The sequence below is a fragment of the Chrysemys picta genome, chromosome 1 (genome assembly GCF_011386835.1).
Source record: "Chrysemys picta bellii isolate R12L10 chromosome 1, ASM1138683v2, whole genome shotgun sequence".
Lineage (NCBI taxonomy): Eukaryota > Metazoa > Chordata > Testudines > Emydidae > Chrysemys > Chrysemys picta.
The window spans coordinates 189,825,579-189,853,305 of NC_088791.1; positions in this window are offsets into that span (position 1 = coordinate 189,825,579).

The window sequence follows — 27,727 nt, forward strand, 5'->3', positions numbered from 1 at the left end:
ATATGCATCCGAAGAAGTGGGCTGTAGTCCACGAAAGCTTATGCTCTAATAAATTTGTTAGTCTCTAAGGTGCCACAAGTACTCCTGTTCTTCTTTTTGCGGATACAGACTAACATGGCTGCTACTCTGAAACCTTAATTTAATTTAATGACAAGCCTTTTGTTATCTTAATCACCCTGCCTCTGTTTATAAACAAACTCCCTGCTCCAAGGGCAGAAGTTGTTAGCAGCACAGAACTCATCAGATTCCACACTAAAGCTCTGACTTCTGGGTGCTAAGCACCCACTATTTCCCCCGCCCCCCTGGGTACTTGAGCCCCAGAGCACTCACAGAGTCAGCCCCTATGGGTGGGAGCAGCATTTCAGTGTGCACACCTGCACTGTTTTGTTAACGAAAGCTGACTTTTTTCAACAAAACTGTCTACTGTAGATCAGGCCTAAGAATCAGGTCTCTACCATAGCCTCCTGCACGTCCTCTGTTTCCCTGCTGCTTTCTGGTAGTGTCCTGCGGTGGTGCCCAGATCCCAAGAGTCCAAACATCTTGTCTGAATCTGCCCCTGAATATATTTAAACTTAATTTCCCCATGTCTTTTAGACTTGATACCACAATGCTGTCTCCTTGCATTCACACTGACATTGTTATGTCATAGTAATCACATACTTATGTCATCTTCATAGGCTTGTAATGACAGGCTTTCATGTGGTCTTGACGTGAAGATTTGCTCTCCACTAAGTTGCATGTACAGCTTCATGACAGCATAGCAAAAATGCAGTCATGGGTAAGCTGAGGTGTGGAATCAGCTGTTGCAGACTTAAATCATTTCAAGTAGCAAGGGGGGCCTTGCCCGCTGGAAGAATTAACTCTCACTAAGTTATTCTTCAATTACAGTTTTGAAAAACAAAAGTTTTGAAGTTAGGTAAAGATGAAGGGAGCCATGTCCTACACTGAAGAGACAGCTTAATGCTTTGCAAATGTTTGGGTTTTGGCCTCACAAATTTGTTTGCTAAATTTCAGCCTGATGCAATTGGAAGCAGCTGGGACATTTAAACCCTGTGATGAGACTGACCATGTTCTAATGATAGCTTTCAACACAATGTTTTTTCTGGGCACCGCAGAACTGCCTTCTCCCTTTCATTTAGCAGCAAGAACACTGGAGCCATTGCCAGATGCCACAACTCCTCTGGATCTCTGCAGTTGTCATATTCCTCTACATTAGGGTGAAGAAGGTCTTCCGATCACTACCCTCCCCTTCTCCCCAGTACTTGCAGCCTTCACTGACGATGTTCATTGCAAGTGAATGGTGGTGAACTTGCTTGAATTGCCCCTTTTCAGTCATCAGGGTGACAGCAAGGAGAGGATCTTCCCTTGTTCAAGTGCTGAAGCTCCTCACTATCATCCTCTTTGTGCTTTGGCTGTTTTAAATATTTGATTTTCTGGCATACTTTAGATCCCGTGTGGATGAGTAACCCCAGTTCCCTATAAGGGTGATGTCAGCATTCTTGTGTGCCACAGCTAATAGCATATAGTGTATACTGCTTTCTATTACTTTATCTATAAATTGTTATGATTCTGTAACATAGCAGGATGTGGCCCATTTAAGTGGCCAAGGAAGCAGCATCTCTACCTCCCTCACTGATGACGTGCAGTCAAGCTGTCTGCCCTCCAGTGGGAAAACAGAGTATGGGAGGGAATGAGCAAGCACCCTGTCCTGGAGGAGTGTAGATGCTACATTTGAGGGCTGCACATCAAGGTGTGATAGAGTGGGAATTTTTCATAATATTTAGTGTGAATATTGTGTGTGCTTCAGTTTCCCCAGTATGGTGCATAGTTAAATACGTGGTGGAAAAAGGTTGTTTAATCTTTGCAAAGACCCAGAAATCTGGGTGTGACTGATGCCTAGCTGCCTGGGCCCTGAGCCCCTATTACCACGCAGAGTCCAAGAAGACAATGGCCACTCCAATTGCCTGGATGTTTGGCACCTAGCAACTAATGACCATGGATGGCCTACCTCCTTAGGGAAGCCAGCTGGATGTGATCAACTGGAGAACAAAGGGCTAAGGAGGAAGGCCAGGTGACAATGTTTGCCTGGGAACAAGGATAAAAACTGAGGAGAGGCCAGGTAGGGCTGTTAAGTGTGGGCTGCTGGAAGGAGGGGAGATGCTCCTGGACTGGGACTAAAGAGGGATTAAAGGGCTCTGGGTCTGACCCAGATATGATGTAACTTTCTGTTCTCTATGTTAAATAAGGACTTCCTATGCTGTTTGACATCTAATAAATTCTTCTGCTTTTAGAATGCTGGTTGAGAGTCACCCCAGTTTAAGGAATTTGGGGGTTCATTGCTCCCTTTGGGTGTACAAGTCTCCTCAGATGTTCAACTCAGGTGGACTTGCGGAAGGGAGCTCACAGCATGGAGCATGTTTCTTTTCTGAAGGCTCTGAGGTTCAATCCCTGGAGAAGGTAAAGCCAAGGGGCTTACCCTAGTGAAAGAGAGTGACCTGAAGGGGGGGCTGACACACTGAAGGGGTCCTCCCAGGCAGGGGAGGCATGTTTGTAGAAATTTTGGTGGTGCCCAGAACCTGCCCCCACCCAAACTCCGCCCCCCCAAACTCTGCCCCCCCCCACCTGCCCAAGGCTCTGGGAGGGAGTTTGGGTGAGAGAGGAGGTCTGGGGTGCAGGCCCTAGGCTGGGATCTGGGGGGATTGGGGTACAGGGTGCAGGCTCTGGGAGGGAGTTTGGGAATGGGAGGGGTGCAGAGGGATGGGGTGCAGGGGTGAGGGCTGTGGGGTGTAGGTGCAGATGAGGGGTTTGGCGTGTGGGAGATGCTCAGGGCGAGAGTAGAGGTGTGGGGGTGGGGGCTTGGGCTGGGACTGAGGATAAGGTGTTTGGGGTGCTGGAGGGGCTCAGGGCTTGGGCAGAGGTCTGAGGATGTGGTGGGGGGGTGAAAGCTCTGACTGGGGATATGGGCTCTGGGGTGGGGCAGGGCTAGGGATGAGTTTGGGGTGCAGGCAGGCTGCTCTGGGACAGGGGACAGAGAGGAGGAGTCACCCCAGCCCTTTCCCTGCCAGCAGCAGCAAGCTCTGGGGGAGGAGCCCCCCTTTCCCACCCCCCCAGCAGCACTTTCACCCCCACCACTGTCACTGCATGTGCTCCTAGGGCCCCTCTCAGGTCCAGGAATCATCCTTGCCTCCCCTGTGGTGGGTGCTGTGTGCGCTGCCTCCTCCCCTCCTGTTGCCCCTGACTGTAGCCTCACTGGGGGTGAGGGATGGGGCTGCCTCCTTGCCCAGCATGGGCCAGGAGCAGTGACTGCGGGCAGGGAGGCCCCCTGTGCTGCTGGAGGGTCCCATTGGAAAAGGGAAGGGTCTGAGGGGGAAGGGCAGGCTCAGAGTCAGTCTGCCCTGGCAGTGGAGATGGGGGGGCACTAGGACCCTGCGGCAGCAGTTGCTGCTGGGAGGCAACATGGAGCCCCACACGGAAGAGACAGGGACTGTGCTCTGGGGGCCCGGGAAAGGCGAGCGGGGCGGGGCAGCAAGTCGGGGCCAGGGGACACTCGGGGAAGGCATGGGGGGGCTGCAGGTGGGGTCAGGGGCGTGGGGAGGGACACCCAGCCCCAAGTATTGCTGGAGCTGGGCCCCTGGCGCTGAATATTGCTGGTGCCCGAGTACCAGGTGGATGTGGATATGGAACTCGCTGCCTATGCTCCCAGGGTCTGTTCAAGAGCACTGGATCTGTAGATTCATGACACAAGGCTCAAAGTATAATGTGATAGGGAACTATATGAGATGATAATGCACTGGAGCTAGAGCCACTGTAATAAATGTGTGCTGAATAAAGCAGTCAGACTGCTATGAAATCATCATCTCCACATGCTGTTACTCTAGTCAATCCAACTTCTGCGGAGCATCCAGCAAGCTGACTCTCCAAGACCCCACTAGATTTTGAATTGAAATGCGCTGCTGTCTCCTGTTATAAGAACTCAAGGGGGAATAAGACCAGCCAGCAAATACATTACATCACACATTTATTTTCATTTTCTCCTGCAGTTGAAACGGGCATTTTGCTCACTATGAGTCAAAGACCAGTCCACAGATGTCATTTGTAGGAAAGATTTGCTCTTTGCTTAGCTGGCTTTAAGCCAAAGTGTTACGATTTAGACATGGCATGTGTTGTAAAACCCTGCCAATGCACTGAAATGAGACCTTTTGATGTCCTGCACAAATTTTTATAGAGGATGTGGCCTCTTGTTTAGCTGTTCTGCAGTGAGATACTCAGAGTATTGCAGCATGATACATCTTTGGGCAATAAATCATGCAGCACTCACAGAAAGAAAACATGCTATTCCAGCATATCTAGATGATTTCTCCTTTTCACCATGGGCCTGCTTAAAAGCTCATTGAAGTCAATGGAAAGACTCCCATTGACTTCAATGAGCTTTGGGTCATGCCCTGTGAGCACAGCGCAAACTCATGTTGCTAGATTGCACCTTCACACAGTATTATACATCATACTCTACATTTGTAACAGGATTGCAATCCAGCCACATGTCATCAGTTCCATGGAGGATTTTTAAGCATGGTTTTACTAGAAAAGTTCCCAGTGGAGAATATGTCTAGATGAAATGCACTGTGCAGATAGAGAAATGCCCCATGGAAGTCAGTGAAAGCCCACTGAAGCTGTGATCTCAACTGAGTCCCTTCTGGGCTCACAGGGCTGGATTTCCTTTCAGGATTACAAACCTGCTTAATGCACAAGAGCTCCTTGTAAAATTCCTACTTCCTCCCCAGCTATATAGAGTCTTTCTTACAGTAAGTTTTTGAAATGGCTCAGGTCCAACTGTGCCCCTATGGCAAAGAGAATCTTTCCACAAATCTACTGAACACCTAGAATTACTCAGCATTTTTATTTTTAAAACTAAACAAAAACTAATGTTCAATGTTTACTTCTTTAATGAGAGGAGGAGGTGGCAGTGTGTGTGTGTGTGTGTGAGAGAGAGAGAATTCATTTGTTCTGAAAAACAAAACAAAAAGTTAAATCCCACTAGGGCTTCAAATGGAGGCAAAGGCTCTCTGTAAGTAGTGGAAATGCAAATAATCAGTGTTATTTTAGTAACTGAATAAATAGTAAAGTCCTTTTTTAGGCAGGGTGGGTCACAAGCAAATGAATAGTTCTTTCAAAGAAAATAAATACTAGAGCGTATATATATATATATATATATATATATATATATATATATATGCTAAAAAGCCTATTGCAATCTTGAAAAGTAACAGTCCTGCAGAAGGTAACCTTCAAGGTAGTTTGTAATTTGTACTCTCTGGTAAGAGAAAATAATACAATGGCAAAAGTGATAAAATATGCAGCTCATAAATTTTTGAAATCGATTAAGTCTGATACAGAAAGTGCTGTCCTATAGAGCGGAGTAGGGCCTGATTCTCATTTACACTACTGTTCCTTCACACTCCCGCAGTGGTGGAAAGGGGCCTTACAGTAAATGGAAATCTTGTCCAAAATCTTTAGAGGGGACCATCCCAACCTGATAATGTTTTCAGACACTTTAGGGAGGAATTTAGACAATCCAGATCTCCTTGAAAAGGAGTTCATAGTGCCTAGTGTCTCAAAAGGAAAGGACTTATGGAGTCACTTTTGAGCTTCAAATAACTCCTTTTGGTTTAAGAAGATCCAGATGCACCAACCCAAAGATGGTTTTGACTGACACTTGGACCACTTGCCTGGGGTGAGAGGGAGGCAATTTTGAGTGATCGAGCAAGGGATTTAGTGTGGTGAGGACGTAATCAATACACAGTAAATTCAGCACTGGTGTAGGTAGTCACAATTCCCATTCTCCTTCAAATCAGCCAGTTGTGCAGTCTAAAGTGCTTCCTCTTTTAAACCGTGTTTATATTATTGTTTTTTTCCTTTGTGTTTGGTTTTTTTATTGTTGTTGGTTTTTTGCATTGGCACATCATTGTAGCAGATACTAGGAACCCAACTCTGTTCCCCACATTCTTTAGGGGATGTCCTCCCCTACTTCTACTTCCAATTCCAGTTTACCAGGGAGTCAGATCTCCTATTAAAGCAACTGACAGAGCAATACACTGAACAAGCATACCCTAAACTTAGGCTAAATAAAAAAATCCCCCAAGAGTAAACATGCAGGCAGAAGACCAGCAGCACAGCGGGACCTACTCCATTTTTTGTACTGAGTGCAACATTATGATTCCCTGCTTCCTGGGCAAGTAGCGTATGTGTGCATGTGGTGCAAGCAACTCATTGCCCTCAGAGTCAGAGGATGGGCTGTAAAGGCCAGAGTGGCTGAACTGGAGGAGCAAAGGGAGACAGAATGGTACACACAGGAGACTTTCAAGGACATAGCAGAGCAGTCCCACCTCCTATCCAACAGCCCCTGTGTTGTTAAGGAGGATGAAAGTCTTGGGGCAAGGCAGTGTCAAGCGGGTGTGCAGGGAAACAATCCCACCTTCCAGATAATGTCATGATATCTTTTCACACAGAGGATATCCCTTAGGGGCTGGGAACCACAGTTATTAGGAAGAGACAGACAGTAGTAGTGGGGGATTCAATGATTAGAAATGTAGATACGGTAGTTGCGTTTATGATGAGCAGGAGAACCACATGCCAGGTGTGAAGGTAGCAGATCTTAAAGAATCATAGAATTGTAGGACTGGAAGGGACCTCAAGAGGTCATCTAGTCCAGGCCCCTGCCCTCAAGGCAGGACTAAGTATTATCTAGACCATCCCTGACAGGTGATTGTCTAACCTGCTTTTAAAAATCTCCAATGATGGAGATTCCACAACCTCCCTAGGCAATTTGTTCCAGTGCTTAACTACTCTGATAGGAAGTTTTTCCTAATGTCCAACCTAAACCTCCTTTGCTGCAATTTAAGCCCACTGCTTCTTATCCCCTTTCCCCATACTGGTAAGTTTTCAATTTTACGTTCATCCCTGTTATGAGGTCATACAAGACAGTATCAAAAACCTTAATAAAGTCAAGATATACCACCTCTACCTCTTCCCCGCTGTCCACAAGGCTTGTCATCCTGTCAAAGAAAGCTATCAGGTTGGTTTGACATGATTTGCTCTTGACAAATCCATGCTGACTATTACTTATCACCTTATTATCCTATTACCTTATTATTTCCTAGGACCTAGGTGGTTGCAAATTGATTGCTTGATTATTTTTCCAGGTACTGAAGTTAAGCTAACTAGTCTGTAATTCCCTGGGTTGTCCTTATTTATAGATCGGCACTATATTTGCCCATTTGCAGTCCTCTGGAATCTCTCCCATCTTCCATGACTTTTCAAAGATAATCACTAATGGCTCAGATATCTCCTCAGTCAGCTCCTTGAGTATTCTAGGATGTATTTCATCAGGTCCTGCTGATATGAAGACATCTAACTTGTCTAAGTAATTTTTAACTTGTTCTTTCCCTATTTTAGCATCAGATACTACCTCATTTTGACTGGCATTCACTATATTAGACATCCAATCACCTTTCGGTGAAAACTGGAAAAAAAGTCATTTAGCACTTCTGCCATTTGCATATTTTCTGTTATTCTCTTCCCCCTGCCCCCATTGACTAATGGGCCTATCCTATTCTTGGTCTTCCTCTTGCTTCTAATGTATTTGTAGAAAATTTTTTTTGTTACCCTTTATATCTCTAGGTAGTTAAATCTTGTTTTGTTCCTTGGCCTTTCTAATTTTATCCCTATATGCTTGTGTTGTTTTATATTCATCCTTTGTAATTTGACCTAGTTTCCACTTTTTGTAGGATGCTTTTTTGAGTTTCAAATCATTGAAGCTCTCCTGGTTAAGCCATGGTGGTCTCTTGCCATACTTCCTATCTTTCCTACACAGTGATATACTTTGCTCTTGTGCCTTTAATAATGTCTCCTTGAAAAATTGTCAGCTCTCTCAAACTGTTTTTCCCCTTAGACTTGCTTCCCATGGGATCTTACCTACCAACTCCCTGAGTTTGCTAAACTCTGCCTTCTTGAAATCCATTATCTGTATTGTGCTGTTTTCCCTCCTACCATTCCTTAGAATCATGAACTCTATCATTTCATGATTACTTTCATCCAAGCTGCCTTCTACTTTCAAAGTCTCAACCAATCCCTTCCTATTTGTCAAAATCAAATCTAGAACAGCCTTACCCCCCAGTAGGTTTGTCCACCTTCTGAAGTAAAAAATTGTCTCCAGTACATTTAAATAACTTGTTGGATAATCTGTGCTATGCTGTGTTATTTTTCCCAACAGATGTCTGGGTAGTTGAAGTCCCCCATCACCACCAAGGCCTGTGTTTTTGATGATTTTGTTAGCTGTTTTTTTTTTTTTTTAAAAAGCCTCATCCACCTCTTCTTCCTGGTTAGGTAGTCTGTAGTAGACCCCTCTCATGATATCACCCTGTTTTTTACCCCTTTGATCCTTACCCAGAGACTTTCAACAAGTCTGTCTCCTATTTCTGGTGCTGGAGAGGAGCTGGTGGTCGTGGTGCATGTACTTAGCAGTGACAGAAGAAAAGGTAGGAGAGAGGTCCTGGAGGCCAAATGTAGGCAGCTTGGTAAGAGATTGAAGTCCAGGACCTCCATAGTAGCATTCTGTGAAATAGTGCAGGGACAGTGAGACAGGCAGAACTACAAAGTCTCAAGGCATGGCTAAAATGATGGTATAGGGAGGAGGGATTTAGATTTATTAGGAACTGGGAAACCTTTTGGGGAAGGAGTGGCCTATACGGGGGGATGGGCTCCACCTAAATGAAAAAGGAAACCAGATTTTTGGAAAGTAAAATTAAAAAGTTAGTAGAGGATTTTTTAAACTCAGGGCTGAGGGAATGCCAACAGGCGTGGAGGAGCACATGGTTCGGGCAGAGATGTTCCTTAGAGATGAATTTATTAAAAGGGGAACGCTATATCCTAATAAAGAGGATAGGAAAGAAGTTGATAAAGAACAGGTAGGAGCTAGTGAGGAACAGTCAAAAGTAATAGAGTCCTATTTAACACATGAAGGCAAACAACTGAACATTATCAAAATGTACAAGTGCTTATATAGGCTAGAAGTCTAAATACTAAGATGAGTGAACTAGAGTGTCTGGTGTTAAATGAGGATATAAGCATCACAGAAACTTGGTGGACTGAGGATAATCAATGGGACACTGTAATATCAGGGTACAAAATATATAGGAATGACAAAATAGGTCATGTTTGTTTAGGTTTGCCAGGCATCCGGTTTTCGACCAGAATGCCTGGCTGAAAAGGGACCCTGGCGGCTCCAACTGGCACTGCTGACTGGGCTGTTAAAAATCTGGGCAGCGGGGGCCCGGAGCTAAGGCAGGCTCCCTACCTGCCCTAGTTCCGCACAGTTCCCGGAAGCACCCGGTCTTTGCGGCTCCTAGGTGCATGGGCAGCCGTGGAGGGAATTGGCTGGGAATTGTGACCAGTGGGTGCTATGGGGACGGTGCCTGTGGGCGCAAGGGCAGCATGTGGAGCCTCCCTGACTGCCCATGCACCTAGGGGCCGCAGGGACCCGGCAGCATCTTTGTGGGAGCTGCGGCAAACGCTTCCATGACCCCGCACCTCAAATCCCCTCCTGCAACCCAAACCCCTGCCCCAGCCTGGAGTCCCCTCCTGCACCCAAACTCCCTCCCGGAGCCCAAAGCCCTCAGTTGTCCCAACCCCTTGCCCCAGCCCAGTGAAGTGAGTGAGGATGGGGGAGAGCGAGCAACGGGGAGGGGCAGGGGGGATGGAGGGTGCGGGGCCTCGGGGAAGGGGCAGGGCAGCAGGAGGAGCAGGGGTGTTCAGTTTTGTGCAATTAGAAATTTGGCAACCCTATGCTGGTTGGGAAGTGGTATTGTATGTACAAGAAAATATAGAGTTAAATAAGGTAAAAATGTTGACATGCTATTGTACAGTTTGTTTCATTCTATGGATAGAAATTCCATGATTAAATAAAAAGACTATAGCAATAGGAATATACTACCGACCATCTGACCAGGATGGTGACAGTGACTGTGAAATAGGGTGACCAGACGTCCCGATTTTATCGGGACTGTCCCGATATTTGCTTGTTTGTCTCGTGTCCCGACCGATGTGCGGTCGGGACACGGGACAAACAAGCAATTTTGCCCTCCCGGAAGGGCTCTTGCCCCCCCCCCCGACTCCGCCCCCTCCATCCCCCATTGGCTCCCTCCCAAAATCCCCTTCCTGGCCCTGCCTCTTCCCCATGCATGTGGCACTCCTCCTCCTTTCCAGGCTTGCTGCTGTAATGGTGGGGCAAGCCTGGAGGGAGGGGGTGGTGGCTGGCTTCCAGTTCCTGGAGCTGGTGAGTAGGGGCACTGGGCGGGCAAGGGGGGCTGGCAAGGGGGCTGCTCCCCCAGGAGGTAGACGGGGGGGCTCCGGACCCCGGCAGCGGCGGGGGAGAGTGGCTCGGGGCTGCACGAGTGGCCATGTAAAGTTTGTCGGCTTGGACGGGACCCCAGGCAGCTCCCCGCCCCGCGCCAGCATGTTGCGCCGGCCGCCGCAGGCCAGGTAAGAAGCCGAGTCGCCCCCTCGTCCTGGCTCCTCAGCTGAGCCCCCCCGTCACTCCCCGTCACCCTCTGGGAGGATGGTAGGGGCAAAAAGGCATCATTTAAAATTTGGAAGTCAAACCTAGTGAGTCAAAAACATGGAGACCTGGGAGAAGAGTCAGAATTTGGGGAGAGAATGGGAGGAGGAATGCCGTTAAGCTGAGGAGCCGGGGGGAGGGAGGGACTCGGTTCCTTACCTGGCCTGCGGCGGCCGGCAGGACATGCTGGCGCGGGGTGGGGACGCTACCCCCCTACAGGGCAGGGCGAGGAGCCGGCCGGGGTCCCCCCCAGCCTATAAACTTTATGTGCCCACTCGCGTGGCCCTGAGCCGCTCTCCCCCGCCGCTGCCGGGGTCCGGAGCCTCGCACCTCTCGCTCCTGTGGCTCCTTCCCTGCGGGGCAGCAGGACGTGCTGCATGTCCCCGGGGCTCTGGGGGGGTGGGGAGGGGGAGGAGAGGCAGCCGCCACGGCGCGGCCGGCACCTGCAAAACAGCTTGTTTTTTTTTTTTTGGTGGTTTTTTTTTTGCTCCGCCCCCTACCCGCGTCCTGATATCCCCCCCTTCCCCCCCCCCCCCCCCCCGCGTCGCGATATTTCCTGTCAGTGATCTGGTCACCCTACTGTGAAATGCTAAGGGAGGTTTTAGACAAGCTACAAAAGCAGAAAGGGCAATAATAAAAGGGGATTTCAACGATCATCAAATTGACTGGGTAAATGTCACCTCAGGGCATGATGCAGAGATAAAATATCTAGCCATGATTGATGACTGCTTCTTGGAGCAGCTAGTCCTGTAATCCACAAGGGGAAGGCAATTCTTGATTTAGTCCTAAAGTGAAGCACAGGATCTGGTCCAAGAGGTGAATATAGATGAACCATTTGGTAGTAGTGACCATAATGTAATTAAATGTAATATCCTTGTAGGAATAATACAAACCCCCCCCCCCCACAACTCCATCATGGTAGCATTTAACTTTAAAAAGGGGAACTACACAAAAATGAGGGTGCTTGTTCGATGAAAATTAAAAGGAGCTGTCATAAGAATTAAAAGCCTGCAAGCAGCATGGGGACTATTAATAAAGACCATAGTAGAGGCTCAGGCTAACATATACCCCAAATCAGATGAGACAATAAGAGGACCAAAAAAATTCCACCATGGAGAAACAGCAGAGTAGTGGAGGATGGTAGAGGCAAAAAGGCATCATTTAAAATTTGGAAGTCAAACCTAGTGAGTCAAAAACATGGAGACCTGGGAGAAGAGTCAGAATTTGGGGGGAGAATGGGCTATTATAGCAGGGATAAAGGAGAGACAAGATCGAACTGAGGAGAGCAATCAAATCAGTACCTTAGATGTCTGTATACTAATGTGAGAAGTATGGGGAATAAGCAGGAAGAACTCAAAATGCTAGTAAATAAACACAATTCTGACATAGTTGGCATCATAGAGACTTGGTGGGATAATATACATTACTGGAATATTGGTATAAATGGGTACAGCTAGGGTTAGCATACGTCCGTATTTTCCCGGACATGTCCTGCTTTTCAGTTGTTAATCACCGTCCGGGAGGATTTTTTAAATATATAAAAACGTCCGGAAAATACGGAGGTATGATAACCCTACCCACTGCCCCCTCTCCTCTTGGGGTGTCAGCTCACTGCAGCCTGTGGATTGCAACCCCTCTCCCCCCGTGCTGCTGCAACCCCGCGCCCGCGGTGGCGTCTCTGCAGGCAGCTGTGGGGGACCTGCGGCCACTTCACCCTCCTCCAAGCATTCCCCGCGCCTCTGGCAGTCTCTGCTCCAGCCCAGCCAGAGAGGGAGCCCGTGGCTGGGGTGCAGCCTCGCAGGTGGGAGCGCGGTGGGGTTGGGATGCCCAGCTCGGGGGCAGGCCCGGGGCCCGAAGCAACTTCCCGCTCCCTGGCTCTGGCTTCTGCTGCATGGGGGCTGGAGAGCAGTGGGAGCCTGGGGAGGAAGCGGCTGTTTCTGGTGGCTGGGAGGGAGGGGGAATGTGGCGAGCTCAGGGGAGGAGGCGGGGCTGGGATTTGGGGAAGGGGGCCAACAGGGCAGAGAGGGGGCGGAGTTGGGGCGGGGACAGGGGCCCCATGGAGTGTCCTCCTTTTTCAGTGTACAGATATGGTAACCCTAGTACAGCTTGCTCAGGAAGGCCAGGCAGGGAAAAAAGGGAGGAGGTGTTGCCTTATATATTAAACATGTATACTCTTGGATTGAAGTTGAGATCGAAATAGGAGACAGACTTGTTGAAAGTCTCTGGGTAAGGATCAAAGGGGTAAAAAACAGGGTGATATCATGAGAGGGGTCTACTACAGACCACCTAACCAGGAAGAAGAGGTGGATGAGGCTCTTTTAAAACAACTAACAAAATCATCCAAAGCACAGGACTTGGTGGTGATGGGGGACTTCAACTACTCAGACATCCGTTGGGAAAATAACACAGCAGGGCACAGATTATCCAACAAGTTCTTGGAATGTATTGGAGACAATTTTTTACTTCAGAAGGTGGAGAAAGCTACTAGGGAAGAGACTGTTTTAGATTTGATTTAGACAAGTAGGGAGGAACTGGTTGAGAATTTGAAAGTGGAAGGCAGCTTGGGTGAAAGTGATCATGAAATGATAGTGTTCATGATTCTAAGGAATGGTAGGAGGGAAAACAGCAAAATAAAGACAATGGATTTCACTAAGGCAGACTTTAGCAAACTTAGGGAATTGGTAGGTAAGATCCCATGGGAAGCAAGTCTAAGGGAAAAAACAATTGAAGACAATTGGCAGTTTTTCGAAGAGACATTATTAAGGGCACAAGAGCAAAATATCTCACTTCGTAGAAAAGATAGGAAGTATGGCAAGAGACCACCCTGGCTTAACCAGGAGATCTTCAATGATCTAGAAATCAAAAAGAGAGTCCTACAAAAAATGGAAATGAGGTCAAATTACAAAGGATGAATATAAACAAATAACACAAGTATGTAGGGACAAAATTAGAAAGGCCAAGGCACAAAATGAGATCAAACTAGCTAGAGACATAAGGGTAACAAGAAAACTTTCTACAAATACATTAGAAGCAAGAGGAAGACCAAGGAGAGAGTAGGCCCATTACTCAATGTGGGGAAAAATAATAACAGAAAATGTGGAAATGGCAGAGATACTTAATGACTTCTTTGTTTCGGTTTTCACCAAGAAGGTTGGTGGTGATTGGACGTCTAACATAGTGATGTCAGTGAAAATGAGGTAGGATCAGAGGCTAAAATAGGAAAAGAACAAGTTAAAAATTATTTAGACAATTAGATGTCTTCAAGTCACCAGGGCCTGATGAAATGCATCCTAGAATACTCAGGGAGCTGACTGAGGAGCTATCTGAACCATGAGCGATTATCTTTAAAAAGTCATGGAAGACAGTAGAGATTCCAGAAGACTGGAAAAGAGTAAATATAGTGCCAATCTATAAAAAGGGAAATAAGGACAACCCGGGGAATTACAGACCAGTCAGCTTAACTTCTGTACCCGGAAAGATAATGGAGCAAATAATTAAGCAATCAATTTGCAAACATCATTCTAGAAGATAAGGTGATAAGTAACAGTCAGCATGGATTTGTCAAGAACAAATCGTGTCAAACCAACCTGATAGTTTTCTTTGACAGGATAACATCCTTGTGGATGGGGGGAGGAAGTGGTAGATGTGGTTTATCTTGACTTTAGTAAAGCTTTTGATACTGTCTTGCATGACCTTCTCATAAACAAACTAGGGAAATGCAATCTAGAGGAAGCTACTATAAGCTAGGGTGCAAAACTGGTTGGAAAACCATTCCCGGAGAGTAGTTAACAGTGATTCACAGTAATACTGGAAGGGCATAATGAGTTGGTCATGCAGGGATCATTTCTGGGTCCAGTTCTGTTCAACATCTTCATCAATGATTTAGATAATGGCATAGAATGTACACTTATAAAGTTTGCAGATGATACCAAGCTGGGAGGGTTGCAAGTGTTTTGGAGGATAGGATTAAAATTCAAAAGGATCTGGACAAACTGGAGAAATGGTCTGAAGTAAATTGGATAAAATTCAATAAGGACAAATGCAAAGTACTCCACTTAGGAAGGAACAATCAGTTGCACACATACAAAATGGGAAATGACTGTCTAGGAAGGAGTACTGCGGAAAGAGACCTGGGGGTCATAGTGGATCACAGGCTAAATATGAGTCAACAGTGTAACACTGTTGCAAAAAAGGTGAACATCATTCTGGGATGTATTAGCAGGAGTGTTGTAAGCAAGACACAAGAAGTAATTCTTCTGCTCTACTCCGTGCTGATTAAGCCTCAACTGGAGTATTGTGTCCAATTCTGGGCACCACATTTCAGGAAAGATGTGGACAAATTGGAGAAAGTCCAGAGAAGAGCAACAAAAATGATTAAAGGTCTAGAAAACATGACCTATGCGGGAAGATTGAAAAATTGGTTTTGTTTAGTCTGGAAAAGAGAGGACTGAGTGGGGACATAACAGTTTTCAAGTACATAAAAGGTTGTTACAAGGAGGAGGGATAAAAATTGTTCTTCTTAACCTAAGGATAAGACAAGAAGCAATGGGCTTAAATTGCAGCAAGGGCGGTTTAGGTTGGACATTAGGAAAAACTTCCTAACTGTCAGGGTGGTTAAGCACTGGAATAAATTGCCTGGGGAGGTTGTGGAATGTCCAACATTGGAGATTTTTAAGAGCAGATTAGACAAACACCTGTCAGGGATGGTCTAGATCAGGGATCGGCAACCTTTGGCCCGCGGCCCACCAGGGTAAGGTTTGTTTACCTGCCAGGTCCACAGGTTTGGCTGATCAAGGCTCCCACTGGCCGTGGTTCGCTGCTCCAGGCCAATGGGGGCTGTGGGAAGTGGCGCGGGCCGAGGGATGTGCTGGCCACGGCTTCTCGCGGGCTGCGGGCTGAAGGTTGCTGATCCCTGGTCTAGATAATACTTAGTCTTGCCATGAATGCAGGGGACTGGACTAGATGACTTCTTGAGGTCCCTTTCAGTCCCATATTTCTATGAAACTCTGGCAAGTTAAGTGTAAAAGTATAATAAAGCTGGCAAAGAAAGACTTTGAGAAGCAACTTGCTAAAGATGAAAAAACTAAGGACTGGCCTACACTACAGAGATAGGGCAACATAAGGCAGCTTATGTCGACCTGACTCTGTAAGTGTCTACACTAAAATGTAGTCCCCACCAATGTAACTCATCCACTACACCAACTTAGGCCATGTCTACACTATAGAGTTAAGTTGACTTAAGTTATGTCGACTATCATAAGTCGCTTTAATAACATCTGTTGAGCACATCCACACAACACTCCTTGTTTCGGCTGAGTGCATCCACAGTTGTTGCTCTTGCATTGACACAGAGAGCATTGCATTATGGGTAACTATCCCACTGTGCAACTCGCCACCCTCTGCCACTGGGAGCTCTGGGAATGGATTGCAGGTGCTGGTGGATCACTGGGGCCATTTCACTGATATCAATGTGGGGTTGTCAGGAAGGTGCATGATGCACACATCTATCAGAACACTGGACTGAATGTGCCTTTGGACGATTAAAAGGTTGCTGGTGCTGTTTTTTTGGCTGGTTAGACCTCAAGAAGGAAAATATTCCAATGTAATTGCAGCCTGCTGTACTCTGAATAATATTTGTGATGAGAAGGGGGAAAAGTTTCCCCAGGGGTGGACTGCTGAGGTTGATTGGCTGGCTGCTGATTTTGAGCAGCCAGATACAAGGACAATTAGAGAGGCACAGTAGGAGGCTATTTGAATTAGGGAAGGTACATTTTGACAATGATTCCCAGTAATGTGTCTTTATGTGATATATTCAGCCAGGCAATATTTATTTGCTGCCTTGAATTACCCCTGTAGAGCTTGCTTTCTGAGTATTAATTGTACTAAGTGAGTCCTGAATATGGGGAGCTCGTGGGAAGGGGGACAAAGGGACAAAGCGTGGTTTGTGTAGGGGCAGGGCCGGCTCTAGGCATCAGCAAACCAAGCATATGCTTGGGGCAGCACATTTTCAGGGGCGGCATTCTGGCCATCTTTTTTTTTTTTTTTTTGCTTCAGAAGGCGAAAGCCTAGAGCCGGCCCTGGCAGCAGCAGCACGTCGTGCGCGGGGAGACGCCCTGGGGCCACTGCGGTTCACACTGCAGGGGAGCAGCGCCCGCACCTTGTGGCTGGGCCGGGCAGGCTCTGAGTGGGGGACACTTGGGCTGGGGGCCGCCCCGCGGGGCATACAGAGCCGCCTGCAGGTGCCTGGGCTGGGCGAAGCGGCCCGAGCCACCCAGAGATTGCGGCAGGGCGGCCAGAAGCAGCAGCAGCAGCAGTGGGGCCATAGAGGGCGGGGCGCTGCTGGGCAGGGGGGCGGGGCCCGCATCCTGCTCTCCGGGGCTCCGCTCCCTCTGGGGCTATCCTGCCCCGGCTCCTCAGCCCCCTGCCGGGGTGGTCCCCTGGCTCTGCCCTCCTGGGTTCCGGCCAGTCCTGGAGGCGGGAGCCCTGGCTGGAGGGACCCTGGGCTGAGGCGTGGCCTGGGAGCCCTGCTGCTTACTCCGACCCTGCCAGCGCCGGATCGGCTGGAGGCGAGGTGGGAGCACTGGTGGGGGGGAGCCCAGCGCTGGGGCGGCGGGGTGGGAGGGGCGGGAGGGCACTGGTGGTGGTGGGAGGGGTGAAAGCCCAGGGCTGGGGTGGGGAGCAGCCAAAAAATTTTTTGCTTGGGGCGGCAAAAAACCTAGAGTTGGCCCTGCGTAGGGGACTACTATGAGTGGCTAGGAAGCCTTTTCTGAATATTGGTAGCCTTATCCACAGGCTGGGGTAATCAAACCCAATATCTCATCCCTAAGGATAACCAAGGATGCAAGGGTGTCCTGAATGCATGTGGCTTCAGACCAGCTCCGTATGCTGCTTGCCTATGTACTGCTCTGGTCTCTGCAGAAATAATTGCCAGGTGGCACAGCAGGTTCCTACAGCAGGGGGTGAAACAAGGCAGCTCTGCCTGGGAACCTTTGCAGGGGGGTTGCAGATTACCAACAGGATAGTTTTCTAAAGAGCACTATGGAGTATTCCAGAGACATCCTCGTGTACATTAACAAACTTTTCTGCCGTGGCCCCACTGCGTACATAGATAGGCTCGGTTGTTAATTTCTGTCCCTTATCCCTCCTCTACCATATAACAAAGTACATGAAAGCTCAATCTCCTCTCACCATGCAGTATCAAAGCAAAATGAGAGCTTACCGGAGCTCCCCTCTCCTGGATCCTGCATGCCAGAGCTGGGACTGGCTAGACCCCTCTGGAGTGGACAAGAGGTTCTGACTCTCCACGCCACCGGATGACCCTGCCATGTTCTCCACATCATCCTCCAGCTCTACTTCCTCGTCCACCACTTTGTCATTGGGATTGAGTCCTCTGGCCTCTGCCTCCAGTCCCCCCAGAGTATTCATGGGGCTCTTGATGTGGAGGTGGGGTTGCTGCCAAGGGTGGCGTGCAGCTCCTTATAGAAGCGTCATGTCTTTGGCACCGCACCAGAGCGAGGGTTGGCCTCCCTTACCTTCTGGTACGCCTGCCTCAGCTCCTTGATCTTAGCACGGCACTGCTGCATGTCCCTCTCATGTCCCTTCTCCTGCATGCCACTAGCAATCAGCCCATAGTTCCTACAGCTGAGCGAAGCTGTGACTGCACAGCCTCCTCTCCCCATAGACTCAGCAGATCCAACAGTTCTGGTGTGCCCCACGCAGGATAGTGTCTGTTTCAGAAAGCCGGCATGGTCAGGTGGGAAGATGGTGTATGAACTATGCACACCAAGCAAACAGGAAGAAGAATTTCAAAAATTCCCAGGCCTTGAAATGGAATTCAAACTGCTGACCAGAGCAGTCAGGATGGGCATTGTGAGACACCTCCTGGAGGCCAATTAAGGCGACATAACCAAGCGCAGTGTGTACATTGATGCCATGTCACTCTAACTATGTCACCAAAAGCTCTATGCAGCTCATTGAGACAGTTTTATTATGTTGGCGTAGCAGGGGCGTTACATCGGTGGCAGCAGCATTTCTGTGTGTACACCTGCATTGTTTTGTTGAAGAAAGCTGACTTCTTTCAACAAAACTGTCTAGTGTAGACCAGGGCCTAAGAATCAGGTCTCTACCATAGCCTCCTGCACGTCCTCTGTTTCCCTGCTGCTTTCTGGTAGTGTCCTGCGGTGGTGCCTGGATCCCAAGAGTCCAAACAGCTTGTCTGAATCTGCCCCTGAATATATTTAAACTTAATTTCCCCATGTCTTTTAGACTTGATACCACTGTGCTGTCGCCTTGCATTCGCACTGACATTGTTTTGTCATAGTAATGACATGCTTATGTCATCTTCATATAGGGTGACCAGATGTCCCGATTTTATAGGGACAGTCCCGATTTTTGGGTCTTTTTCTTATATAGGCTCCTATTATCCCCCACCCCCGTCCCGATTTTTCACATTTGCTGTCTGGTCACCCTATCTTCATAGGCTTGTAATGACAGACTTTCACGTGACCTTGATGTGAAAATTTGCTCTCTCTTAAGTTGCATGTACAGCTTCATGGCATCTTAGCCAGACATGAAAGTACCTCGGTCCGGTCCAGTCCAGTCCAGCATACTAGCCAGAGATGAGACACAGCCGACCGTACTGGCAGGGAGCAGCTTCCTCAGGCCGGTGATTTAAAGGGCCCGGGGCTCCCTGCAGCGGCCGGGGCCCTTTAAATTGCTGCCAGAGTCCTGCTGCCGGAGCCCTGGGGTAGTGGCGGCGGCCCGGGCTCTGGCGGTGATTTAAAGGGCCCGGGGCTCCCAGCCACCACTACTGCAGCGGAGCCTCGGGCCCTTTAAATCGCAGCCAGAGCCCCGCTGCCAGAGCCCTGGGGTAGCGGCAGCAGCCTGGGGCTCTGGTGGCAATTTAAAGGCTCCCGGCGGCCACTGCAGCTACCGCTACTATGGGGCTCCGGCAGTGATTTAAAGGGTCTGGGGCTCCCAGCTGCCATTACCACAGCTGGAGCTCCAGGCCCTTTAAATTGAGATTTAAAGGGCCCGGGGATTTAAAGGCCCTGCCTCTTCTGGTTGAGGCCCCACCTCTTCCGGTTGAGCCCCACCCCCCTGCTCAGGACTCCGGCGTACCTGTAGGTCCTTTATGCCCCCACCCCTGCTCCACCCTGCCTGTTCCCCAAAGCCCCCGCCCCTGCTCCGCCCCGCCTCTTCCTAGCCCTGCCCCAACTCCACCCCTTCTCCAAAGCTCCAGCCTCTTCCCACCCCTGCTCCACCCAGCCCCGCCCCCACTCCACCCTTTCTCCTGAGCTACGTCCTGGGGGACTGCAGCAGGGGTCGGGCGCACCCCACACTCACTGGGCGGTGGGAAGTGGAGCAATCCGGCCCCAGCCCGTTCCGCTCCGCTGGCTCCCAGCTGCGCCGCCAGTGAGTGCTGGGGTCGGTCCCCCCCTGCTCCCCAAGTCCCAAGGCTGGGAACCAGGGGAGCAGAGCAGAGTGGGCTGGGGCCGGGTCACTCCACTTCCTGCTGCCCTGTGAGTGGGGGGTCGGGCCCACCCTGCAGTCACTGGGCGGCAGGAAGTGGAGCACCCCAGCCCCAACCTGTTCCGCCAGCTCCTGCTGGGGGGCGGTTTCCCCCCTGCCCCTCAAGCCCCAAGCCTGCTCCTGCCCCCTACAGATCTTGGGCGCAGTCCCCCTCCCCCCCGTGGAAGACTGGGGCCAGCCCTCCCTCCCCATGGGGGGGGGGCTGTGTAGCGAAGGCCGAGAATTCGACCTTGTGCTGAGTGCGCATGTGATAGGTGCTGTGCATGGTCTTGTTCACAGAGAAAGACTATGTTCTTTGTTCACAACTACATTTATCTTTCTGAGGAATTCACTCCCTTTTTCCCATTTCCACAGCCCCATCTGCGACTGTCTCACAACCTAGCCTGGAATCACACTCCCAGAGGCTAGCGCGGATTAGGCGTAGGAAGAAGAGGACACGGGAGGACATGTTCTCTGAGCTTATGGCCTGTTCCCAAGCCCAGGCAGCACAGCAGACCCAGTGGCGGGAGAACTTGACCCGAATGCACCAAGCAAACATGGATCGGGAGGAGAGGTGGCGGCAGGAAGACCAGCAGGCGACTCAAACGCTGCTTGGACTACTGAGGGAGCAAACGGACACGCTCCGGCGCCTTGTGGATGTTCTGCAGGAACGGAGGCAGGAGGACAGAGCCCCGCTGCAGTCCATCTCTAACCGCCCTCCCCTGCCACCAAGTCCCATACCCACCTCACCCAAAGTGCAAAGAAGGAGAGGCGGCAGAGTCCCTGCTAACTCTCACTCCACCCCTGCAGAGAGCTCTAGTAGCAGAAGGCTCTCATTCCCCAAAATTTGAAAAGTTCTTTCCTTCCCGCCTGACACAAGCCCCCGTCCAAGTTTCACCTCCCAGTTCCATGTGTAGTTGATAATAAAAAATATGTTTCTGTTAACTACTGTTTCAATCATGTTCTTTTGGAGGAGGAGGGGAAAGGGGGTTGGTAATTGGACAGGACAGTCACCTTTGGCAGGGTACATAGGCGGGGGCAGGCACAGCAGCAGGGCACATACACAGTGCAGTGATGCAGTGACTAGTTACCCTGGTTAGTCTGGGAGGTTGTTTTCATGTTATGTGGTGGGGGGTGGGTTGCTCTGTGACTTTGTGGCGGGGGAGGGCAGTTACAGATCTTAAGCGGCGGTCCTTAGGCAGGATCACAGAGCCACACAGCAGGGGATCTGTAACCGTCCTCCCCCTGCCACAAAGTCACATAGACCCCCCCATACACACAGTCCCGATCAGGAGGGGTGACAGGCTCCGTTGAAACAACCATCCCACCGCAGCGGAGCCTGTCAATCCTTGAGTTTAGAAGCTGCATTCGCGTCACTACACTACACCCGCTCCGCACCACAGTCTGCGTCCCAGTTTTAAAAAATTCCCGCGAAAACAGTATTAAAGAAAACGGTGTGCATTAACAAAGTAGAACTATTTTTATTTCGAAACGTGTGTTGGAAGGGGGGTGAAGGGGGTATGTAACTGGATAGGATAGTCAACATTAACTGGGTAAAGAAACGGGGGCAGGTTTAGCTTCTCTGTACACAAACTTTAAAGTCACAGGTTACCCTGCTCACTCAGGAACTTTGCTTTCAAAGCCTCCCGGATGCACAGCGCTTCCCGCTGGTCTCTTCTAATCGCCCGGCTGTCTGGCTGTGCGTAATCAGCAGCCAGGCTATTTTCCTCAACCTCCCACCCCTCCATAAAGGTCTCCCCCTTGCTCTCACAGAGATTGTGGAGCACACAGCAAGCTGCTATAACAATGGGGATATTGGTTTCGCTGAGATCACAGCGAGTCAGTAAGCTTCTCCATCTCCCCTTGAGACGGCCAAAAGCACACTCCACCACCATTCTGCACTTGCTCAGCCGGTAGTTGAAGAGTTCTTTTTCAGTGTCCAGGGCACCAGTATATGGCTTCATGAGCCAGGGCATTAGCGGGTAGGCTGGGTCCCCGAGGATGACTATAGGCATCTCCACATCCCCAACAGTTATTTTGTGGTCCGGGAAGTAAATACCTTGTTGCAGCCGTCTAAACAGACCAGAGTTCCTGAAAACACGAGCGTCATGAACCTTGCCCGGCCATCCCACGTAGATGTTGGTAAAACGTCCCCTGTGGTCCACCAGTGCTTGCAGCACCATGGAAAAGTAGCCCTTTCGGTTAATGTACTGGGTGGCCTGGTGGTCCGGTGCCAGGATAGGGATGTGAGTTCCATCTATGGCCCCACCGCAGTTTGGGAATCCCATCGCTGCGAAGCCATCTATGATCGCCTCCACGTTTCCCAGGGTCACTACCTTTGGCAGCAGTACATCAACGATTGCCTTTGCTACTTGCATCACAACAACCCCCACGGTAGATTTGCCCACCCCAAACTGGTTCGCGACTGACCGGTAGCCGTCTGGCGTTGCAAGCTTCCAGAGGGCTATGGCCACTCGCTTCTGTACACTCAGTGCAGCTCGCAACCGGGTGTCACTGCGCTTCAGGGCAGGGGACAGCAACTCACAAAGTTCCAGGAAAGTTCCCTTCCGCATGCGAAAGTTTCGCAGCCACTGGGATTCATCCCAGACCTGCAGCACTATGCGGTCCCACCACTCAGTGCTTGTTTCCCGTGCCCAGAATCGCCGTTCCACGGCATCAACATGACCCATTGCCACCGTGATGTCCTCGGCGCTGGGTCCCCTGCTTTCTGAGAGGTCTGTGCTACTCTCAGACTTCAGGACATCACCGCGGTGCCGTAGCCTCCTCGCCTGACTTTTCTGCATCAGCCTCAGGGAAACCTGTATGATAAGCTGCGAGGCATTGAGAGCGGCCACAACTGCAGCGATGGTCGCAGCGTGCTCCATGCTCGCAGTGCTGTGGCGTCCGCGCTGTCAATGACTGGAAAAGTGCGCGAACTGATTTCCCGCCGGCGCTTTCAGGGAGGGAGGGCGGGAGTGATGGACGGATGACGACAGTTACCCAAAAGCACCCTCGACACATTTTGTTACCCAGAAGGCATTGCCGGCTACACCCAGAATTCCAATGGGCAGAGGGGACTGCGGGAACTGTGGGATAGCTGACCACAGCGCACCGCTTCGAATGTCGACGCTTTCACCGTTAGTGTGGACGCACAAAGTCGAATTACTGTCCTTAGTGTGGACACACACGTTCGACTTTGCAATATCGATTCCAAAAATTCGATGCAAGTAAAATCGAACTACTCTCGTAGTGTAGACAAGGCCTTAGTGTCACTTAAATCTCTGTTCTTTTTGTAATAACATAAAAATAAGTTTTTTATGTTATTACAAAACCAGCTCAGAGCTGTGTATTGAAGTGAAGTGTGAGTCTTCAACTAACCAGACAGGCTGATGTGTGCTCGGTCTCTTTGGAGGCAGCAAACTTAATTTTTGTGAGTGTCCAGTGAGAGGGACCAGACACCGCAGGGAGATGTCTCTGGGGAACTTGGAAACTAGGGTGCATTGATTGTTCCCAGCAAGGCAAGGTTTAGAGTTGTAGAGTTTGCTGGCAAGGCAGACAGGCTGGTGTGTCAGGGAAGCCGATACACAGTTTAGTATCTGCAAAGCTCTCACTTGCTGAGGCAGAGGTGCAACACAGTGGCTTATAGTTCTGGGTGTCCTGAGCCGACCACAAAGCTTTGACAAAATTTTAAATAATTGTAGAAAAAGTTTTAAAATTCTCAAAACTACTTGTGACCAGGGTCCTAGTGGGGAGCCCAGCTGTGGTCACTCAACTAGGGTGAACGGCAAAGAATGGGGCAGCCAAACCCCAGAGAGCTGGTGGATATTCCAATACTTAGATTCACCAAACCAGCATAACTAGTGGGGTCCCGCAGGGATTGGGTCTGGGTCTGTTCAATATCTTCATCAATGATTTAGATAATGGCATAGAATGTACACTTATAAAGTTTGCGGATGATAGCAAGTTGGGAGGAGTTGCAAGTGCCTTGGAAGATAAGATTAAAATTCAACATGATCTGGACAAACTGGAGAAATGGTCTGAAGTAAATAGAATGAAATTCAATAAGGACAAATGCAAAGTACTCCACTTAGGAAGGAACAATCAGTTGCACACATACAAAATGGGAAATGACTGCCTAGGAAGGAGTACTGCAGAAAGGGAGCTGGGGTGTCATAGTGGATCACAAGCTAAATTTGAGTCAACAATGTAACGCTGTTGCAAAAAAAGCAAACATTCTGGGATGTATTAGCAGGAATATTGTAAGCAAGACATGAGAAGTAATTCTTCTGCTCTACTCTGCATTGATTAGGCCGCAACTGGAGTACTGTGTCCAGTTCTGGGTACCACATTTCAGGAAAGATGTGGACAAATTGGAGAAAGTCCAGAGAAGAGCAACAAAAATGATTAAAGGTCTAGAAAACATGACCTCTGAGGGAAGATTGAAAAAAATTGGGGTTGTTTAGTCTGGAGAAGAGAAGACTGAGAGGGGACATAACCTTTTATGTACTTGAAAACTGTTACAAGGAGGAGGGATAAAAATTGTTCTTCTTAACCTCTGAGGATAGGACAAGAAGCAATGGGCTTAAATTGCAGCAAGGGCGGTTTAAATTGGACATTAGGAAAAACTTCCCAACTGTCAGAGTGGTTAAGCACTGGAATAAATAGCCTAGGGAGGTTGTGGAATCTCCATCATTGGGGACTTTTAAGAGCAGGTTGGACAAACACCTGTCAGGGATGGTCTAGATAATACTTAATCCTGCCTGGAGTGCAGGGGAATGGACTAGATGACCTCTCGAGGTCCCTTCCAGTTCTATGATAAAACAGCTTCTTTATTACCTTTCTGGTTACTCAGAAGTCCAAACAACACAGTTCCCTTAAAGTGATCCAGCCTCAGGCCTCCATCCAGGTACCCACATCAAATATGATGAAAATTTTTGTAAAGCTTATTTCATCAGATAGAAGGAAAGGTTCTACCAATCCCAAAGGATCGGACACATTACCTCCCAGGTTAATGAATGTTTCAGATCTTACCCAAATACACGCTACAACCAGTTCTTAACTAAAATCTAAAGGTTTATTTATAAAAAGAAAGAAAAGTGAGAGTTAAAACTGGTTAAAGGAATCAGTTACCTACAGTAATGGCAAAGTTCTTGGCTCAGGTTTGTAGCAGTGATAGAATAAACTGCTGACTTAAGTCAAGACTCTAGAGAACATCCACAGCTTGGATGGGTCATTCAGTCCATTGTTCAGAGCTTCAGTTTGTAGTAAAGTTTTCAGAGGTCAGAAGCAGGATTGAAGACGACATGGAGAAGATGCAGCTGCCTTTCATAGTCTCTTGCCATGCGGCCTGTGCTTCCTTTTTTTCAAACACAAACTGCCCAGCACATGATTGGAAACCTCAGAGTTCTCTCCATAGGCATTTCCCTGCATGCCTTGCTGAGTCATAAGGCGTATCTGCCTTCTCTCAGAGGGGAAATTGTATAGCTGATGGTCCTTAATGGGATGGATGGTTGGATGGTCCTCATCCAGCAGGCTAGGCAGTGCTGATGCCAAACTGTCTGGGGGTGTCACCCAGAAGCATAACACCAGTTTGAAATACAGACATACAGATCTATAACTCATAATACAAAGGTGATACAAACAAGATTATCGTATCTGGCAAATTATGACATTTTTGCACATAAGTGGCGAGTTATATGGGCCCGTGGTGCCCATGCTCCACCAATATTCTGGAATGTGGGCCTGGCTCCACCAATGTTTGGGCTTATATTTTACATACATTTTGCTGTAAACAGTATCTCTGTTCACAATTGTCCACTGAGCATCAACTTGAAGGGCAGGCTTAACCTTATTTTCATAGGTGCAGGAACTGGCACTCAAGGCTGAGCACTTGGGTTAGACGAGCCCAGGTGTGAGCGGTCACACCTGAGTTGTTGGGGCCTACATGGTGCAGCTCCCCTGTGTGTGTTGCTGGAACTTCTGGTGTATGTTTACAGTGGAGTGCAAGCCCACTAGTTAGTAGAACTTGAGTTAGCAGACACTGGGTTTATTAACCTAGGGTTTGAACACCTACACATTTGTAGCCCCAGATTAATCTTTGAACCTTGGGTCCCAATCTACACTGCATTATGCAGGCCCAAGTCCAGCCACCCATATCCCAGACTTCCTAATGCCCTCTCAAAGTAAGAGCATAAGAAAGGCCGTACTGGGTCAGACCAAAGATCCATCCAGCCCAGTATCCTGTCTACCAACAGTGGCCAATGCCAGGTGCCCCAGAGGGAGTGAACCTAACAGGTAATGATCAAGTGATCTCTCTCCTGCCATCCACCTCCACCCTCTGACAAACAGAGGCTAGGGACACCATTCCTTCCCCATCATGGCTAATAGCCATTAATGAACTTAACCTCCATGAATTTATCTAGTTCTCTTTTAAACCCTGTTATAGTCCTAGCCTTCACAACCTCCTCAGGCAAGGAATTCCACAGGTTGACTGTGTGCTATGTGAAGAACTTCCTTTTATTTGTTTTAAACCTCCTGCCCATTAATTTCATTTGGTGGCCCCTAGTTCTTATATTCTGGGAACAAATAAATAACTTTTCCTTATTCACTTTCTCCACACCACTCATGATTTTATATACCTCTATCATATCCCCCCAAGTCTCCTCTTTTCCAAGCTGAAAAGTCCTACTCTCTTTATTCTCTCCTCATATGGGACCCATTCCAAACCCCTAATCATTTTAGTTGCCCTTCGCTGAACCTTTTCTAATGCCAGTATATCTTTTTTGAGATGAGGAGACCACAACTGTACGCAGTATTCAAGATGTGGGCGTAACATGGATTTATATAAAGACAATAAAATATTCTACGTCTTATTCTCTATCCCTTTTTTAATGATTCCTAACATCCTGTTTGCTTTTTTGACTGCCGCTGCACACTGCGTGGACGTTTTCAGAGAACTATCCAAGATGACTCCAAGATCTCTTTCCTGATTAGTTGTAGCTAAATTAGTCCTCCCCCCCCCACCCCGCATCATATTGTATGTATACTTGGGGTTATTTTTTTCCAATTTATATTTATCCACATTACATTTCATTTCATTTGCCATTTTGTTGCCCAATCATTTACTTTTGTGAGATCTTTTTGAAGTTCTTCACAGTCTGCTTAACTATCTTGAGCAGTTTAGTATCATCTGCAAACTTTGCCACCTCACTGTTTACCCCTTTCTCCAGATCGTTTCTGAATAAGTTGAATAGGATTGGTCCTAGGACTGACCCTTAGGGAACAGCACTAGTTACCCTTCTCCATTCTGAAAATTTACCATTTATTCCTACCCTTTGTTCCCTGTCTTTTAACTAGTTCTCAATCCATGAAAGGATCTTCCCTCTTATCCCACGACAACTTAATTTACATAAGAGCCTTTGGTGAGGGACCTTGTCAAGGGTTTCTGGAAATCTAAGTACACTATATCCACATGTTTGTTGACCCCTTCAAAGAACTCTAATAGTTTAGTAAGACACAATTTTCCTTTACAGAAACCATGTTGACTTTTGCCCAACAATTTATGTTCTTCTATGTGTCAATTTTATTCTTTACTATTGTTTCAAC